This window comes from Lissotriton vulgaris, chromosome 1_1 (assembly GCF_964263255.1).
Source record: "Lissotriton vulgaris chromosome 1_1, aLisVul1.2, whole genome shotgun sequence".
Lineage (NCBI taxonomy): Eukaryota > Metazoa > Chordata > Amphibia > Caudata > Salamandridae > Lissotriton > Lissotriton vulgaris.
In genome coordinates, this window is record NC_141685.1 from 2,137,466,685 (window position 1) to 2,137,478,794 (window position 12,110).

Consider the following 12,110-nt stretch of genomic DNA (forward strand, 5'->3'; position numbering starts at 1 on the left):
GTGTGGGCGAGGAGGGGGGTGGTGTTGGGGCAAGCGTTGGGTTTTGGGGAAAGAGGGGGTGGGTTTATGTCTATTTTGTTTTTGGATATTTGTGGTTGTCAAGGCCTGAAATTTGATCAATGCGGTTATAAATGAATCTATAGGTCTAAAAAATTTGAAAATTCACGGTCAGGCTTAAATGTGTTTTTGGGTGCTGATGGGGCAGGGTAAGCTTACTTTAAGCTCATAGAACATTTGTGGACTTAATGATCCTAAAAAACGAGCATTATTCCCTAAAATGGTTCACGCTATGCAATTAGATATATTGTACATACAGGAGACTCACATACCTTGGGGGAGACGCGAGTGTCTGAAGTTGCCGGTATATGACCTAATTGCCTGTTCAAAACAGACCTCTATGATTAGGGGTGTTGCTATTTTATTAAAGCATGGAGTTGGTTTTTGTACTAAGGTACAAGCGGACAGGATGGGTAGATGGGTCATTGCTGAAATATTAGTAGACCATAGACCGCTAACAATATGTACGATCTTCGGGCCAAACCTAGATGACCCTGAAGTATTAAAGCACTTAAATGTAGAGCTAGCCACCAGGTCCTCTCCTCTGTTTATCTGTGGTGATATGAATATCAACTTGCCCAGCAATTTAAATTTGGCAGGCGATTCTAGGTACACTGGTAGAAAACCTAGAGTGTTTAAGGCGTCACAGAACTTAGTGCAAGAACACGGTGTAACTGACCTATGGCATCGGCATAATAAAGCTGATGACGGGTGCACATATTACTCTGCCCCTCACAATAAAATGGTCCGGTTGGATTATTTTTTTTAACTCTGACCAGGTCGCCGAAACAGCTTTTATTTCTGCTCCTCCTAGAAGTTTGCCGGATCATAATCCGTTGGTTGTTAAATGTCCCTGGATTCGTACATTTACGAATCCAGGGCCTGTACGTTTGAAAGAAAACTCTTGCTGGATGAGGTTTATCTAGCCCATATGAGAAAGTGGTTAGTTGAATTTTTAGATGTTAATAGGGGTACTGCATCCGACTATATGGTTTGGACGCATTAAAGGCCGCAGTTCGCGGCGAGACCAAGAGCTTTGCTTCCTTTCATCGGAAGGCAGGACAGGAGTTGGTAAAAAGTCGAATTGAGGAGCTTAGGCTCGCAGAGTTAGAATTAACATCTAAAATCGAGAATGGGTCTAATATAGAAGAGTGCTATATTAAAGTCTAAACTCTTGGAGTCTTTAGGACAGGACTTGGCTATCAAGTATCTCCAATACCGCACAACGATGTTCGAGCATGCAGAGAATTCTGGTAGGGTATTGGCCAAGAGGCTCCAACAGAGAAATGTGCAGGGCCGTATTTTCAAAATTCAGGACGAAGCTGGAAGGATTCAGGACACTCAGGAGGGAGTGGCCGATGTCTTTCAGAAGTTTTACTTAGCACTTTATACTGAGGACAGCAGGAGCACTCAGTGGGAACCTGAGATTGAGGTTTTTCTATCAGGGCTGGATACCTCTAAGATTCCTATCTCATGGGAGGAGGTTGAACTAGCAGTAAAGGCCTTAGCTAATGGGAAGGCCTCTGGACCTGATGCCCTGCCCTTGGAATTCTATAAGACCTTCCTTGGGGAGGTTTGTCTAGATCTTTTAACTGTCCTTAGGGCAGCACAGAAAGGCATTGTCCCTGATTCATGGTGCCAGACTACAATTGTCCTGTTTAAAAAGAAAGGAAAGCCCGAGCTGAGACCATCATCCTTTCGACCAATCTCCCTCATAAATAGCGATAGTAAAATATATTCCAAAATACTAGCAACTAGATTGGTAATGGTGATTGTTCCCTGCGTCAACATGGGTTTATCCCAGGTAGGGACAATGCGGACCATGTCCGGCGTGTCATCGCCCTTTTGGACTGAGCCCAGGTCACGACCTCGCCCCTCGGGTTGATCCTGTCGGACGCCGAGAAGGCGTTTGACAGGGTCACCTGGGGGTTCTTGTGGGCCGTGCTCTGGTGGAAGGGTTTCAGCAATGAGTTTATCCAGGCAATCCGGGCATTATACACCTCCCCAGTAGCGGTGCTGCGTATTTCTGGTCAGGAGCTAGGCTATTTTAAAATTAGCAGAGGCACAAGGCAAGGGTGTCCCTGCTCACCCTTGCTTTTTGCCCTTTATATCAATCCACTTCTGAGCAAAATAGAAGGGCATGCAGGCATTTTGCCTATAAGGGTCAAAGGCACAGTTTACCACGCGTTGGCTTATGCGGACACCATTGTGGTTTTAACATCAGATGTTTCTTCTGCGTTTTCGGTTCTTAAGGTGTCTGCGGAACAGTTCAGATCAGTATCGGGGTATAAGCTAAACGTGAAAAAAAACCAGGTAGTACAAACACCTAATATGCTGCATTCTGATGCCCCAGTGGTTAGTGAAGCAACTTACTTGGGAGTAAAAATTGTGGATGCAGGAGAATCCATTCCGGATTTGAATATCCTTCCGGTGGTGGAGGCCGTAAACACTAAGCTAGAACGGCTGGATCATTTACATCTTTCTCCTTATGGCCGCGGCGGTGTTCTCAAAATGTTGGTGCTCCCAAAGTTTTTGTACCTTTTCCGTACAATTCCTTTAGAGCTGTCGCAAAAAAGCTTGGCAAAGGCTGATAGGATTTGCTATAGGTTCCTTTGGGGGTACCGTCCGGCTCGTAGAGCGGCTAAGTGGATGTGTCTCCCACGGGATCGGGGTGGATGGCTGTACCCAATTTGGTACTATATTACTGGTCTGTGATGATTCAGTATCTGGGATTACCACTGTTTGGGGAAAGCATGGAGGTTCAGCCATGTAACAGACCTACTATCTTTGAGATTGGCCTTGGCACAGCTGCTAAGGGTATTTTGACGCAAGTCTTGGAGCTGAGCTACTTTAAGAAGACCAGGTTCAAGGTAGCTATGGCTATGTTTTCAATATGGCAGAAGATTTGGCGTATTGTTCCCTAATGTCAACATTTATTTATTTATTTATTTTTAACACTTATAGAGCGCACTGATACCAGTCGGCGTCCTGGCGCTGAAGTGATAATTCCAGAGAAGCGGAAAATATGGGTACTTAATGGGAGAAGAGCCATGTTTTTAGATCTTTCCTGAATGTCATGAGATTCTTATTAAGTTTGAGGGAGAGAGGGAGGGAATTCCACGCCGTCGCAGCTCCCCTAACAAAACTCCTTCCACCCCAGCGTGCCTTCTTGATCCGAGCGGTTTTAACCAGCCCAAGACTGGCCGACCTCAGTTGTCTGCCTGGTCTATACCATTGAAAAAGATCCTGAAGGAACGCTGGACCAAGACCATGTAGTGCCTTAAAGACAATACAGAGGGCCTTGAACATAATCCGCTTCCGCACCGGAAGCCAGTGCAGTTTATCCAACTCCTTGGAGACTGAGGAGAACTTGGGCAATCCCCCAATCAGGCGGGCGGCCGCATTTTGTAAAACTTGAAGCTTATTGAGCACCCCCTGTTGTGCCTCAAGAAAAAGGCTATTGCAGTAGTCGATGCGTGAGAGAACAAGGGCTGTCACCACCGTCTTTCTACAGCCCTCAGGAAGGAAGGGCATAACCTTTCTGATAATTCTCAGGGTGCAGTGTACAGAGGAACTCAGCGCATTGACTTGGGGTTTAAAGGTGAGTAGGTTGTCAATAATGACCCCAAGATTCTTCACCTTTGAAACAGGGAGAGGAGGAGACCCCATATCAGTGGGCCACCAGTTAGGGCTCCAAAGATTAGTATTTGGGCCAAAGATGATCACCTCAGTCTTTGATGAGTTCAATTTTAAACAGCTTTTTGCCATCCAGGAGCTTACTGCAGACATGCAATCCTGAAACCTGCCTGCCACCTCCCCCTCAGTCCCCGGGAGCACCGAGACCACAATCTGGGTGTCATCGGCGTATGATGTTAGCTCGAACCCGAAGGATCTGATTACTGGGGCGAGAGCGGCTACGTAGATGTTGAATAAAGTGGGGCTTAGGGAGGACCCCTGCGGGACCCCCCCCCCCCGGGAGCTCGAAAGGTCTTGATTCGAACTCCCCCATGGCCACCACTTGTACCCGATCAGTTAAAAAGGCCTTCAAGATATTAAGTGCTTGACCGCGGACCCCGCAGCCCTCCAGCCGATCCAGCAACAGTGCATGGTGGACAGTATCGAAGGCCGCTGACAGGTCCAAAAGGATCAGCACTGCCTGGCCCCCTTCATCAAGCACCTTCCGGATCTCCTCTGTGGATTTAATCAGAGCTGTCTCGAGGCTATGACCCTCTCTAAATCCGTGTTGGGCTGAGTCAAGGCCTTTTGAATTGCGCAAGAAGGAACAGAGTTGGGAATTCATAATTTTCTCAACCAGTTTCGCCGGCAATGGCAACCTAGATATTGGTCTATAGCTGTTAGGGTCCGCAATGTCAAGGGAAGGTTTTTTAAGAAGCGGGCAGATTGAGGCCCGTTTCCAAATTTTAGGGAAGTTCCCTTTCTCGAACATTAAATTAAAGATGCCGGCCAGCTGGTTCGCGATAGGAGCAGCCGCCAGTTTTGCAATAGAGGTGGGGCAAGGATCATGAGGTGAGCCTGATTTAGTGGCCAGCAACAGTTTTACTACCTCCTCTGCCTCAACTGGGTTGAAGGTTGAGAGAGTAGCCCCCGGGGGTCCCGCATGAGTGTTCCTGTGGGGCATTTCAAAGAGGCTCTGGGCCACCAGGGGTTCAAGAGAGGTGAAGATCACCTGAACTTTATTCTGAAAAAACTTTGCTAAGGACTCACAGAGTTCTGGATTAGGTGGGACCATCACCGCCTTGGGAGAGGCCAAACTGGCCACTGTATCGAAAAGTTCTTTTGCTGAATTCTTAGCCTTCTCAATACGGTCCGTAAAGTAGACCATCCATACTCCATTTTAAGCTGCTAGACTCCTACCCTGTATCTTCCAGGACCAGACTACTTTTAGATGCCAGGCACTTGGTATTCATGTTATTGGGGATTTAGTGGGGACAAGTATAAGCTGAATATGCATGACTTCTTAAAATATTTACAGCTTAGGAGTTTTATTTTTAAACGCCTTAGCGTATCCCCTTCAATGTTAGATAAACTAGTGATCTATGAGTTTATAAAAAAAAAAAGGCTAGAATAGGGACAGTGTATCAACATCTATTGACTAGCTTCCCGATGACCGTGAGGCGCAAAACCTTAAGTGGGACGTCAAATTCTGCAAATCTGGGGTTGATCTGAGATCTGCATTGGAGCTAGCCAGAGAGGTCCTGGTTTCTGGTAGTCTCCAAACCCAAAGCTACATGGCTGCGTTTGACTATTATACGCCTGCAAAAATAGCGAAATGGGGTTGTAGAAAGGGGGATCATTGTGCAAGATGCAAGATAGCTGATTCTATCTACTTGTTCTATTCTTGCCCAAATCTGCCTGACTTCCTGTCCGGTGTTGAGTGATTTATCAACCTCACGCTCAATATTCCGTGTTCACTGTCCTCAGAAATGGTGATAATGGGCGTTGAAGGTTCAGCCGCGCCTAGAAATCCTTGGCATCTCTCTGCTTCATATCCATGTCTATGATACAGCTCTGCATCACCTCACAATGGCTTAGCCCTGAAGCATCTACATTTATTAACTGGAGAGCTAGGTTGCTAGCCATCTACAATTTAGAGTTCTCAGTATATTCACTAAAGAGTACGCGTAGGCGGAAGTTAGCCCTTAAGATTTGGGCCCCAGTGGAACAATGGTTAAAGTAGCCTTTGTGTCTATTATATGTAAGGTGTGTACTCTTAATATGTTATTGGTCCATGAACTATTTGCTTGTTATTTTGATGCCTTTTTTTTATTTTTCGTTCTTTTATTGCTGTTTTACTGCCTGCCACACTGCTAAGGTCGTTGCATAGTTTCTTTTGAAGTCTATTGCTTATGAAATCTGATGTGTATATATATATACACTTTTATTGCCACAACTGCACTTTTTGATCTTTGCAAAAAATCAATAAAAAATGTATTTAAAAAAAAAAAGGAAATAAGTAAGTGTTTGACACCTTGAGGACGAAGGAAAGGGAAATCATTCTTCAATCGTATTCTTTCATGCAGTCTACTACACAGAGATTAGGACATAAGTCAAACGAGGATAAAAAATAAAGTCAGGCATCGTTTAGTTCTTTTATAAATGTCAAATTTGACACCACACATATTATAAGATCGGTTAGTAATCTCCAGGGCTTTAACATCTGAAACCCTTCTACAGGAAATTAGGCATAAGAGAGTAGCTAACTTAATGGAAATATGTTTTCTGTTTAGAAGAGAATTGGGAGGTCAATGGTTGAAATTAAGAATTAATTTAACATCCCAAAGGGTATCATATTTAGCTTTAGGAGGTCTCCTTAAGTGAATGCTTTTCATGACTCTGCAGACAATCACAGTTTTACCTACAGTCTTACAGTTAACAAGGGCATGATCAGCGGAAATAACCGATCTATAACTATTGATAGATCTATAGCTGAGGCCCCTTTCAAATTGTTCGACAAGGAAGATAACTATGTCAATAGGGGCCTCCAAGGAATCCAGGTTCCCTTTCCAAGCACCAACGAACCCAGAATTTTCAGATGTTGTTATATCTGTAGTGTGTGCCTGCCTGCCCAAGTTTCTCCGAGCTGTGTTGCAGCTGTCGTCGAAAGGCCTGAGATTTCATTGGATCTCCTGACACTTTCCAGGCAAGAAGGGTTAAAGTCCCGTTCTGAATTAGGGGGTAAATTCCTCCGTCTACGTCTGTAAGAAGATTCTCTAGGGAAGGAATTAAGAAGGGGAGGTTGCAAGTCAGTTCTAGAATGGTGGGGAACCATGCTTGAGATGGCCAAAAGGGAGTTATTAGGACAAGGAAGCACTGGTCTTGTCTCACTTTCTGCAGAACCATCTGAATCAACGCAAAGGGAGGGAAAACATAGACTTTGGTTTCCTTCCAAGATTGAAGAAAGGCATTGACTGCCAGAGCACCCGGGTCGGGCATCCAGCTGAAGTAGTTCTCCAGCTGAAAGGTCAGTCCGCTTGCGAAAAAGTCTATCTCTAAAGGGCCCCAGATCTTGTTTAGAGTATTGAATACGGAAACATTCAGTTTCCAATCACTGTAGTCTAGAAGCAACCTTGAGTTTCAGTCTGCAGAGATGTTCGACTTCCCCTGATGATATTGAGGGAGATTTTGTGTTCCAAACAGAACATCCGAAGTTTCTTGGCTAGATTGGACAGATCTGCAGATTTGGTGCCCCCCAAGCGGTTTATATAGGCTACTGCTGATATGTTGTCCATCTTTAGAATGACTGACCTCCCTTGAAGAGTGTGTTTGAAACTCATGAGGGCATAGAGACCAGCTGTTAGTTCCAGATAATATATGTGGTGTAGAGTTTCCTCTCGTGACCACACACCACCAGTGTTTTGATTGAGAAGGCAAGCTCCCCAGCCATGAAGGCTTGCATCCGATTCCAAAATAAATTCTGGTTTTGAACCAAAGATTGCCTTCCCGTTCTAAGCATCTAGGTTGTTCAGCCACCAGGTTTATTCTGATTGTGCTTCGTGATCTAAAAAAATCCGATCTCCGTACCAGAGGCCAGACGTTGAGGCTCTTGCCTTGACCCTTTGAAAAGCCCAATATTTGAGAGGGCCAGGAAAGATGGCTTGGATGGAAGAGGAGAGTAGGCCTAATAGTTTGGCTAGTTCTCTCAGAGATAGATCTTGAGGTTTTAGAACATACCTTATTTTTTTCTGATTTTTGAATTTTTTTTTAGAGAAGCAGAAGAAGGCAGCATACTGTATCTACTGTGAATCCTAGACATTCCAGGGTCCTGGAAGGAGTTCAAAATGACTTTTCCTTTTTTATGATGAATCCTAGAACCTCTTGAAGATCCATCACAAAATTCAGTTCCTGAACTAGTTGAGGGCGTCTTGTGACATATTGAGAATGTTGTCCAAGTAAATGATTAAACGGACGCCTCTTAGCTTTAGGTTTGAGACGACAGAAGAGAAGTGCCTGAAATCGATATAGGTGATTTTTCCAGAGAAATTGGAGGAAGGGTTGATGAATCTCTGCCATAGGAATAGTGAAGTAGGCGTCCTTCAGATCTAGTTTGACTAGCCAGTCTCCCTCTATAAGTAAATCCCTCAGAAGATGGATGCCCACCATCTTGAAATGTCTAAGTCAAAAACGTGTTCAGATCTCTTAAGTTTATGACAGGTCTCCAACCTTTGTCCTTTTTTCCACCAGAAAAAGGTTGCTTATGAATCTTTGTTCCTCTAAGGGAACTTCTTTTATCGCACCTTTCTGAATCTGGAGGAAATCTCTTCCTCTATAATCTTTTATTGGTCTAGAGTTAAGGGAAGCTCCCTCTGGAGTGATGTCTGAAAGGGTGTTTGTGAAAACTCTATCATAAAACCTTTTACAGTGTTTAAAACCCAACTGTCTTGAGTAATTAACTTCCAGTTGTGTAAAATATGTTTGAGTCTGCCGCCCACCTTTAAGGGGGAAGAAGGAGTAGGGAGAGTACTCATCTGATGGGGTATTAGAGTTGGTTGTTCCTCGCGATCGAAGTTCTCTGCCAAGCTGACCTCTACCTCGTTGAGGGTAGAACTGAGGGACATTGAATTGTTGGTATCCTCTACCGAAGCCACAGCCTCTAAAATAGGGCCATTGATTAAAGCAGCCGGAAGAGAGGCCCCGTCTTCCGGCCCGTCTAAAAAGGTTGGTATTGAACACCTTTTGCATATTTTGTTGTGCTTTATAAAGGGCGGTAAAGGTGGAAACGTATTTGCCGAGAGATTTGATGAGGTCTTCGCCAAAGAGCAGCCCTTTAGGGTTCAGAGAGGGGGTTTATTGGCTAAATCACTCAGTTTCATGTTTATCTTGTTAAGGACGATTCTACGTCTCTCTGCATTCATACTTGCATTAGCGTTACCCAGAAGGATGATAGCCCTCTGGCTCCAGCCCCTAATCATTTCGGTATCAAGATGAGTACCGTTAATGTGGCTTCCTTCTGCAGAATCCAGAATTCTGGCTAGGGGACCCAGGACATCCAGGAGAAGATCCTGACAACCTTTGAGGGATTTTTACATCCCTTTTCTTGGGCCAGGCCCAAGTTTGAAGAGGAGCTTGAATAGTTCTGGGTCCAGGTTAGGGGTATAGCACGTCTTATCTTCAACAGAAGGTCTTGAGCATTCAGCTCTAAGAATGTTGTGTGCTTCTTTTTCCAAGAGATTTCTAATCCATTTTTTAATAAACTTAGCAACGTGGTCTTGTGGAGACCCTTCAGAACTCCCTGGGTGTTTTAAATTTAATGGAGAGAACATTTCTTCTCCTAGTGGGTTAAGAATAGTATTCTTAGAGGATGATGGGAGATCCTTTGCCAGCTCGTCAAATTCCTGATCATTAGGATCGAGGACATATTCGTCCCGAAATTCAGAGGAATCATTAGAGTCATCGTCCCCCATATTACAAAGAGCTTTGTGATACTTTGTGCCGCCATGGGCACCTATATTTTTTGTGCTGCCAAGGACACCTTGGGGATTTGAGGTGTGAAGACCTCCATTATTCGATGACCTCCCTGAGTAGATGAGGTGCCAAGACCTCCCATGCTCTTTTCAACATTTCTATTTTCTCTTAATCTCTTGCCTCTTAATTCTTAGTCATTTTGAGAATGTAGTATTGTAGGTTCAGTAATTTCCTCCTCTGGGAATAAACATTTAGATGCCATTATCTGAGATAGGCTTTCCATCATACAGGATGTCATTTCCATGTGCAGCATCTTTTTAAAAGCCTCATTGTCTAAGTTGGGGGCGGGTGGAAGCCTCATCAGAATCTGAATCAGACATTATGTGTCAGAGATAAAAAACTCAACAGTGAGAAAGACTCAGAAATAAAATTAAATTAAGGGGAGGCAAGGTTAATAAGTATGACAATAAAGGATATAAAGTCCTTCAATAAAGCATATAACGTTTTTCAGTAAAGGATATAGAATCCTAAATGAAATATTGTAGTGAGAGCATTAAACCCCCTTTTTTTGCAGAGAATAAAAGGTAAGAAAGAGGAGACTTGTGGTTGATGCCGGCAGAAGAAACAAGCATTTACAATGCAACGGTTTCGCCTTTGCAAAAGTTAGAGCTATTGGCATTGTAAATGACAATATTTTTATTTATGTGTTGGTTTTGAAAACAGATAAATAAATGACATTGTCATTTACATTGCCAATAGCTCAATCTCTCGCAAATGTGAGACCTATTGTACCCTACTGGACGAGCTCAGCAGACAGCAATTACTTGCAGACGAGTTCTATAACACAACAGTGACACTGCTCAATCCAGCGCTTCACAATAGAAACAGAAATGATACATGAGAAGATTACGAGTGAACAAATTACAAAAGCAGACGTTAAATTACATGAGGCAAAAGTGACAATTGTGAGCAAACAAAATACACGAGGTAGCAAAAGGTACATTACAGGAGGAATATACGAACTCGAAAGTTTCAAACTGGCATCCCGGAGCGGCCACGTCGGGTGGTTCAAGATGGCGGAAGGGAGACATTAAAAAACCAGTATTTACAAGAACATGCAGTGTTTGGTGCAGTAAGAAACTAAATCTGAAAGTTATTCTCCAAAAACATCAAAAAAACATCAAATCAGGAAGATGTTCTTGCAGTAGATCAAAGACGTGGGATTCCTGTTTTTGTAGGGAACGGGTGTTACGTAGCAGCGCCTTCAAATAACCACTGGAGCAGACCTTAGAACAGCCCCCAATTATATTGTCAGGTTTCATGGTCGGTATCTTATCACCTTTGGTTAGACCCCAATTACAACATGCACATTTAAGAGCAATGTCCCCCCTTAGATCAGCAACATTACTAGTGCAATTCCTTGTCGCTCCGAGGCTGCGCAATGTGGGGCTGTCATACTGGATACTCTGTCACCCCCGGTAAATTTGGCAGCATGGCCTGTGCCAACCGCCTCCGGGACATTGACGGGAGCAGACGGGCTTACCTTAGGCACGCCAGCGGGGTGTCTGTGCAACGCCCCTGCTTATCACCATGACGACTAGAGCGCATCATGCCGGAAGTGGCATCGCTCAATGTCCTATTGGGTGGGAGATCCCGGAAATGTCAATCCCCACCTCCCAATACAGTTCAAATTTAATTTTAGACAGTAGGCACATACATTCACAAGTTATAAAGATTGAGTGCACAGCGTAAGCTAAAATCAGCAAATGTGTTGCTATAAAAAGAGGAGAAGTGTGGGAGGACTTGGTTGTGTTTTCAGGTAGAACCTTTGATAATGGGCATTCTATACTAGAGAAGAGAATGTAGGGGGATTCTAAAGTGATTCGTTACAGGACCTGCCTATGGCTGAAGGTTGAGGTGTCTTTCCCAACCGGAAATACTGGTGCATGTCTCATATGATTGCCTTTTAGACACTTAGTTGGGTCCGCTCTCCTTAAACAAATGAAGGAGAATTAATAAATTTTCTTTGTCTGGTATTCTCAACTTATGCCATTTCTTCACGCTTCTCTACGAGTTTCTACAACCGTCCTCTCCTTCCTTTCTTCTTTGCTTTTGAGGCTTTCAAAGGTTTACTTGTTTTTTTCTTGGATATCTCGGTCTGTCTGGTGGTATATTAAAATATAATGACATTCCTGTGGGTGGGGGGGGCAGTAACCCTAAATAACAAATAAAATACGAACAACAAAGGTATGTTGACGTGGCTCATTCATAAGATAATCCAATTTAAATGGTTTTATTATTTTATGCATTACTCTTTTTTTTACTGTTAATTATCAGGATTTGGCAGGTTTCAGTGTCTCTCTGTTCTTATTGAGTTATTGACTTCATTTGCGTCTAATTAATACAAATCTTTACGTAAAAGACCGAACAAAGTACCATTTGCCAATTTACATCCTCAACAAAAGGCAATTCTGCAGCTGTTGCTTAAGTATAAAGAAAGCAAATTAACGTTTGTAGAAAGAATCGAGGAGAGAACGAAGGTTGGGTTGCGTTAACATAGTGCAAGGGAAATAAATTCCGAGCCTTAATTATGTAAAGGCATGAAACAGACTATGCGGTTGAGTTAATAT